This window comes from Hemitrygon akajei, unplaced genomic scaffold, assembly GCF_048418815.1.
Source record: "Hemitrygon akajei unplaced genomic scaffold, sHemAka1.3 Scf000066, whole genome shotgun sequence".
Taxonomy (NCBI): domain Eukaryota; kingdom Metazoa; phylum Chordata; class Chondrichthyes; order Myliobatiformes; family Dasyatidae; genus Hemitrygon; species Hemitrygon akajei.
Genome location: NW_027331952.1, coordinates 2,164,872 through 2,173,536, shown reverse-complemented (window position 1 = coordinate 2,173,536; position 8,665 = coordinate 2,164,872). Strand labels below are relative to the sequence as shown.

The 8,665-nt window shown below is 47.3% G+C and overlaps 1 protein-coding gene across 1 annotated transcript in view; it reads left to right on the top strand.

The window, feature by feature from the left end:
• Window positions 1-8,217, top strand: part of LOC140721990 (uncharacterized) — a 40,667-nt gene extending 32,450 nt beyond the window's left edge. Inside the window, exon 3 of the transcript XR_012097522.1 lies at window positions 7,890-8,217. The gene's annotated coding sequence lies outside the window, so the exon portion shown is untranslated. The remainder of the gene's footprint in view (window positions 1-7,889) is intronic.
• The last annotated feature ends 448 nt before the right edge of the window (window positions 8,218-8,665 follow it).

The window sequence follows — 8,665 nt, the reverse complement described above, 5'->3', positions numbered from 1 at the left end:
ATTCCAGTGGTTGATGTTTCCTTCCATAGTGATAATTAATTTTTCTGAGTGGGCCTCACATTGAAGTTTCCTGGTCTGTGTTACTTATCACAATTGCATATACACACATGGAGTACTGAATCCTGTTCATTTTTGATGAAAATATATACTTAGTTTTATCTGACTCTTGTGTGATTTTTTTTTTCATGTGTGTTATTTCTCTTCCTCCTTCTGTCCAAGGTAGTGTTATTCTAGTGGGTTTGAGTGCCAATAGTCTTTTCTGAAGTTCTTATTTATCTTTGTAAATTTTACTGATTGAAATTGGACAAATATATTTTTATAAAAAAAGTTAATGTCGGTATTGATGAAAGTTCGTATTGCCTCTGTTGTATTTGTTAAGTATTGAGCTCTGTTTTGCAGTTTTTTTAAGCCTTGAACTAAATTTTGTCAAAGGGTTTTTCTATTTCCACTACTTTCTATTCTTGTTGATTTTCCACATACGTGGGAATCAAGAGCCCCGATGAATGGTCTTGGCCCAAAATGTTGATTCCCATCCATAGATGCTGCCTGACATGCTGAGCTCCTCCAGCACTTTGTGTGATGTTCTCAGATTTCTAACATCTGCAGGTCCTCTTTTTGACTGCTTCTTTCAACGGATACTGCTCGACCTGCTGAGTTCATCCAGCTTGTTTGTACGTCTTGATTTGACCACAGCATCCGCAGTGCACTTTGTGTTTGCAGGTCCTCTTGTTTCCCAGATACCTACCTGTTTATTGTAAGAACAAGCCAAGAACAAGCTGGTAGTGGGTTTGTGTGGCTTTGTTGGTAAAATATTAAATAGAATCATTAGAAAGAGGTGGCATAGGGTTGGAAAGTGCAGAATCTGTGGGTAGAATTAAAGAACTGCAAATGTAAAAAAAAAAAACCCTGATGGGAATTGTATAGAGACCTCCAGACAGTAGTAAGTATGTGGTCCACAAGTTACACTGGGAGATGGAAAATGCGTACCAAAAGGGCAATGTTACAATAGTCATGGGGGATTGTCATCCAGGTGATTAGGAATATTAGGATGGTGTTGGTCTCAGAGGAGGAATTCCTTGAATCCCTACAATATGCTTTTTTAGAGCAGCTAATGGTTGAGCCCAGATGGGGATCAGCTATTCTGGATTGGGTGTTGTAATGAACCTGAATTAATTAGGTCACTGAAGTTGAAAGAACTCTTAAAGACAAGTGATCTTAATATGATCAAATTCACCCTGACATTAAAGAAGGAGAAGCTAAAATCAGATGTGGAATAAAGAGAATTAGAGAGGCGTAAAAGAAAAATTGGTCAAAAGTGATTTGTAAAGTACTTGGGTACGGATGAAAACCGAGCAGCAGTGGTTGAAATTTCTGGAAGCAATTCGGAAGGCACGGGATTTACACATCACAAAGAGGAAGTAGAATTATAAAGGTAAGGTGACAAAACCTTGGCAGATAAGAGAAACCAGAGACAGCATAAAAAACAACGAAAAGGCATAGAGCAAAAATTACTAGGAAGTTAGTGGATTGGGAAGCTTTTAAAAACCAACACAATGCAACTAAAATAATTAAGGAAAAGATGGAATACATAGGTGAGCTAGCCAGTAATAAAGAGGATACCAATTTTTTCTTCAGGTACATATAGTGTAAAAGAGAGGCGGAAGTGGATATCAAACCACTGAAAAATGATGCTGGAGAGGTAGTAATTTGGTGGGAGTGCAAGGTGATGGCAGGTGAACCGAATAAGTCTTGTACATCACTCTTATCTGTCGAAGATGCTGACGGGAATATGGAAGCCCCAGATGTCAGTGGTCAGAATGTGTAAAATTACGTTACTCGGGAGAAGGTTGTTGGGAAGCAAATGGTCTGAAGGTAAATATGTCACCTGGACCAGATGATGTACACCCCAGAGACCTGAAAGAGGCAGCTGAAGTGATGTGGAGGCATTAGCAATGAACTTTCGAGAATCGTGAAGGAAATTCTATCCCAAGGAGTTTTATCCTTCACTACTCCCCCCACCCAGTTTCACCTATCACTTACCACTTCTTCCACCCCTTTCACCCCCACATTTCTACCTCTGACGTCTCATCTTTATTTTTCCCCAGTCCTGATGAAGGGTCTTGGCCCGGAACATCGACTGTTTACTATTTCCCTTATATGCTGCCTGGCCTCCTAGTTTCCTCCAGTGTTTTGTGTATGTGTTGCTTGGATTTCCAGCATCCACAGATTTTCTCCTGTTTTTGATCAAAGCAAAGGCGGGGTCATATAATACAGGAAGAAAACAGTGGGAAGTGAGAGGATTGGAAAGCTTTTACATAAACAACAGGAGACAACTAATAAAACACACAGGAGAGACAAGATGAAAAATTAAGGTAAGTTAGACAAAAATATCGTATAAAAAGTTGTTCAGATATAGAAAGAGTGAAAGCGAGGCAAGAGTGTTACTCGGTGGATGAACCCAAGTGCAGAACATGGATGCGGAGGCAGAGTCGGGAGTCGTTATTAACGGAGTCGTTATTAATGGAGTCGGTATCCAGGAGCGATGCTACACCTAGAACTGGTAATCCTAAGAACCATGAAGCGAGGTTACTCACACCGGAGTTGACCAACGTACTGGCAGCTCCTTGTTGTGCTCACAGGGTTTTTATACTGCATTTGCTGATGGAAAGCAGGTGTTTGTAGTTAGTGGAACCTGGGAATGATTGGGAACTAAACGAGGTGATTGAGGCCCAATTCCTGAGGAGAATAGCCAGGTGGGCGATTGCCAGAAGGGACCATGACACCACCCCTCCCTCAATGGGAGCTGCCAGGCGATCCTCCAGGTCGGTCTGGATGGTCCCGATGAAAATCTTGGATGAGGGATGGGTCTAGGATGAAGGAGCGGGGCAACGTTCTTCTGGACCACACCCTTCCCAGTCTACCAGGTATTGGAGACCCCTGCCCCTACGGCGCACATCCAGTTGGCTTCGGACGGTGTATGCCAGATGGTCATCGATGATACGGGCAGGTGGGGGAATCTCAGACGGGGGACACAAGGGGCTGACGGAAACTCTGTTAACTGGGAAACATGAAAAGTTGGGTGGATGCGCATGGATCTTGGTAATTTTGGGCGAACCGCTGCGGGATTGATAACACTTTCGACCTTGAATGGTCACAGGAAGCAAGGGGCAAGTTTCCTATGCTCGTTCTTCAGCAGGATGTCCCTGGATGAAAGCCACACCATCTGCCCTCGTTGGTACTCGGGCACCGAAGTCTAGTTTCGGTCGGCTATCTTCTTATTACGTCTTGCTGATCTGAGTAGGGCCGTGCGTGTCTCCTCCCACACCTTAAGGCACCAATCGATATGGTCCTGAACCGATGGTACTGCATTATCCTCTACCTGCGCGGGGGACAGCGGGGGTTGGTACCCCAGGGAACACTCAAATGGGGACCTTCCAATGGCTGAGCTTACTACAGAGTTGTTGGTGTACTCAACCCACGGGAGGTGGTCGCTTCAAGTCCACGGGTTGTTTGCCAATACACAACGTAGTGTCCAATGGCTGAGCTTACTACAGAGTTGTGGGCGTACTCAACCCACGGGAGGTGGTCGCTTCCAGTCGACGGGTTGTTTGCTATTACACAGCGTAGTGTCTCCTCCAGGTCTTGGTTGACCCGTTCCATCTGCCTGTTCGTCTGGGAGTGGAGGCTGGATGACAGGCTGACCGTTGCACCTAAGGCTTGACAGAAGGCCTTCCATACCAGTGAGATGAACTGGGGACCTCAATCGGAGACGATGTCTGCGGGGATTCCGTGCAGACGGAAGACGTGGCGGATGAGAAGATCTGCGGTTTCTTAGGAGGAAGGGAGTTTAGGGAGGGCTACCAAGTGCCTTGGAAAATCGGTCTACCACGGTGAGTATGGTGTTCTCATGTGAAGATGGTAGACCGGTGACCAAGTCTAGGGCGATGTGTGACCAGGGATGACCATGGACAGGTAGAGGACGATGTAAACCCGCAGGTGGCCGATGAGAGGCTTTTCTCCGGGCAGAGATGGAACATGCCGAGACATAGGAGCGGGTATCCGCCTCCATGGACGGCCACCAAAAGTGCTTTTCCAGGAGCGCTGGGGTCCCGATCACTCCTGGGGTGGCAGGCGAACGGAGACGTGTGCCCCCATTGAAGAACCTGAGGCCATACAGGTGATCGCCGGGTCCATTGCCGGAGGTGTAGGTACGTGACAGCAGTTCAAAGACGAGGGAGCATTGTAACAGGAAGGCCCGTCACCTACCTCGTCCCAGGCGTAGGGTTCAGGCTCCAGGACATGCGGCTGTCGAGGGGATGGTGTTGTTGATTCCGGGGGAAGGGGGGTGGAAGCCATCCCGAACGGTGCTGTTTGGGTGACCGGGGTTCTTGGAGGGGACGGAGGAAAAGAAGCGGAGACCCGGTCCGCTTGTTCACTGACCTTCCGTACATTCGTGGTTGGTGTCCAAAGGTTTTCCCCGATCTCCTGAAGTAGTTGGTCGTGGGCGCCCAATAGATCGCCCTGGCTGGCCAGGGTCTGTTGTACGGGATCCGTGTCCACTGGGTTCATCGTGGCCAGTTCGTTCTGTTGCAAGGACGTGGCGCTGGAACGAACCCAAATGCTGAACACGGGCGCGGAGGCTATGGCGGGAGGCGTTACGGTCGTTGCGAGCGCGGAATTGGTGCCAAGGGAGTCTTTAACCGGAGTCTTGGTTTTAGTACAGAATTCAGGAACGATGCTAGACTTAGAACTGATAGTCCTAAGAACCATGGAACGAGGTTACTCGTACACGAGTCGACCAATAAACTGGCAGCTCCTTGTGGTCACAGGGTTTTTATACTGCAGTTGCTGATAGAAAACACGTGTTTGTAGTTAGTGGAACCTGGGAATGATTGGGAACAAAATGAGGTGATTAAGGCCCAATTCCTGAGGAAGATAGCCAGGTGCCAGAAGGGACCATGACACTCCTCGGGCAAGAATTTTTTAATCCCCCTTTGAAGTTTGGAAGTCAAATTCTTACCACCGTTTTGGAGTCTGTATACAACTCCCATCACTGTTGTTTTACTCTTGCAGTTCCTCCCCTCTATTCGCAAAGAATCAGCGTCTTCCAACCGTATGTCTCCTCTTTCGAATAATTTGATTTATTTTTCACCAACAGAGCAACGCCGCCCACTCTACCATCCTACTTTGTTTTGATATAACGTGTATCCTTGGACATTAAGCACCAGGCTATTTTTTTCAGCCACTATTCAGTTCAGCCCTGTATCCACCCTTTTAGATTTTCCAGAGACGCCAATAACATCATTCCGATTGGCAACTGTGCTGCAAGTTTATCTGCCTTAGCTTATATACTGCCCCATTCAAATATAACATCTTCATTTCTGTATGCACGCTTTTCGATTTTGTCCACCATTTATGTTGCATCTTGTTGACTGCAATTTTGCCCTATCGACAGTCTCTCCTCACTACACGTTGCCTCTGTCTGCCCACCCACCTACCTCATCTCCAGCTCGTTACCCAACTTTCCTCCGTTACTTCCTGTATTGAAATACATGCAGCTCGGGTCAGTAGTCGCACCATGCTCAACCTTTGATTCATTGCTCTGTCTGCAGTCTTCCCAACATCCTCCTCCACAACTCAACATTTACTGTTCTGGCATTCTGGTTCCCATCTCCCTGCAATTTAACACAGTGTATTGTGGCTAAGGAAACCTTGGACAAGCCGCTCATCCGGGTCTTCCAACAGATACAATTCTGTAGCGCCTCAGGGGCTGCGTTTAACACTATGACAGAAAGAATTGAGTTAAATACTATCACAATGAAATAATAATTATCTGACACGTGCATCCTCACGAGCGCAATTGCCGTATCTGCTGTGCTGCCGAATCCGTGGTCGTGACAGGGCCCCTGGCTAATTATTATTTCCGTGTGATAGTACTAAAATCAATTATTTCTGTCATAGTGCTTGTCGAGACTTGACCCAAGCACAACAACACTTCGCTGCCTGCACGCTTTCGGCCTTGCCTGAGAAATTGGAGAGTTTGAGGAAACTGACGCCCGATATTCATTTTATATTAGCAAACACAAGGTAATGTGCAGATGCTGGAAAGACAAACAACAACACACACAAAATGCTGGAGGAACACGGCAGGCCAGGCAGCATCTATAAGGAGAAGCACTGTCGACGATTCGGACAAAGACCCTTCGTCAGAATGAAGGGTCCTGTCCTGATGAAGGGTCTCGGCCCGAAACGCCGACAGTGCTTCTCCTTATAGATGCTGCCTGGCCTGCTGTGTTCAACCAGCATTTTGTGTGTGTTGTTGTTCATTTTATATTAAGTTTTTCCTTTCAACCGCACTGTAGGCTTCATTTTCCTTTTGAGAATTTTAGTTAATGGCCCTGTTTGGCGTAGCGTTTATTATTTTCTCAAACTCTGTTCGCATTAAAGTGTGTGAACTATCGACCTGCTTCAGTGTCTCTTGCTCCGCACTCGGGCCATATCCGAACCTATATATATATATATATTTCACAACCAGGCGGATATTATGCTGATCCTGATTGTTGCAGGATGTTTATTCCCAGATGCGAGCTGACATTCCATGCCCAGCCTGGTTGTTTTGGTGACGGTGGGCAAAAACTGGCGTACATGGTCTATCTTCCAGATGGACCTCCACTCAGCCTGTTCGACATTTTACGGGGGCAGTTAAATTCCGCACGTCTGCAGGAGAGAGGGGTTTGCATCAGAGATCTCTCATCACTGCCTTCCAGTGTGGACTGAATGCAGGGGTCCTACGGGAGATCGCAGTTCGGGACGAGCAGGATAGTCTGGATGAAATGATTAATCTGTCTGTTCCACTTGACGGCTGGATAACCGACTGGCTCCTCCCTCGCCACACAGCATCTAGTCCATGGAGGAGGTTATGCAAGTAGAGCGCGTGCGCCTGTCTCAAGAGGAATCAGAGTGATGCAGGAGAGGTTTCCTGACTCTATTGTGGTGATCCAGGACAATTCCGGGCGCAAGTTCCAAGCGTTCTGTAAAAGAGAATCCCCGTCAGCAGGGAGGGGAATCCTGACGGATTGTTTCTCTCAGCAGTCAGCTTCCTCTAGTTGTGTAATGCTCTCAGATCTCATAGACATCTGTCCAGCTCAAAGATGGGAAGTTCAGATTCAGGAATGAAGAGAAAGAAATCAACGTCGAGGCTCTGTACGGTTGATCTCTCTGCACCGGCCATATCCACTCTTCCACCCAACCCCTCCAACTGAGAGGAAATTCATAAACACGACAAAATCCGCAGATGCTGGAAATCACACAAAATGCTGGCGGAACTCAGGCAGCATCTATCGAAAAGAGTCAACAGTCGACGTTTCTAATTGAACCCTCCTTCAGGACTGAGATGGAATGGGGGAAATAACTGAATAAAATCGGGGCGGGCGAAGAAATGGCTGGCTGGATGATGACAGGTGAAGCCAGGTAGATGGGAAAGCTCAAGAGCAGAAGAAAATAGAATCTAATAGGAGAGGAGAGTGGCGAATAGGAGCAGTGGACCTAGAGAGACGTGATAAGCACGTGAGAGGACGTGAAAAGTCAGAGAGGAAGAGAGGGAGTGGGAGGGAGGGAGATTTGTTCACCGGAAGTAGAAATCGATATTCATGCCATCAGTTTGGGGGCAAGGGCTACCCAGACGGAATATAAGGTGCAGCTGCTGGACCCTGAGGGTGGCCTTAACTTGGCAGAAGAGGAGGGGATGGGTTGACACGCCGGGTCGGGAATGGGAAACGGAATGAAAATGTTTGGACACCGGGAAGTCCCGCTGGGAGCGGATAGTTCAAAGGTCAGTTTATTATCAAAGCAGGTATCCATGAACAACTCTTGCGTTTTTTTCTCCCCAGAGAACCACAAAACAAAGAAAGAGCATGAAAGTCTTTCAGAGAGAAAAATCAAACTCCCACCCCACCCCTGCATCAAAAACAACGGCATCCGGATGTTATTTTCCCTCCCGCACAAAAGGGAACAATAACATCGATCCGCTCCCCCCAAAAAAAACAACCCTACCCCGCACAACTGCGGAGGAGCCGGTGTCACCAGTGTAGAGGCGGCCGCATCGGGAGCAGCGGACACAATCGGCGACCCCGGAAGATTCACAGGTGAAGTGTCGCCTCACCTGGAAGGATGTTTGGACAACGGAGAGAGTTCGGCCGTCCGGCCCTTTCACTGTGACACCCCGAACTCCACATCAAATCCGTCCAAACGAATCTGGGCGAACTTTAAAGACCAATAAATATAATTACTCTCAGCGATCAGCTGTCTGAATGTATAACTGACTTTAAAGAGGAAGGGGTATCTATGGTCCATATTGTCAGGGTGTTGAGTTTACCAGGAGACAAAGACTACAGGGACGAGAGGTTTTCTGTTGACTAATACACTGCGTGTGGACCCCGCTGGCAATTCTGCTGTTGTGACCCGAATCGAGACAAACACCACGCTGCCCACTCCGCCAACAACACGGCATACCCGGACACATAACCGGGGACTTTACATCTCACAACACTGGATTCAGTGATGAAACCCGTGATTGATATTGTTTTCCCACTGAAATCATCAGAAACGTCCATTCAGGTGTTTTTAATTACAAGCGCTCCCCCACAGGTGACGTCACACAGGCGAA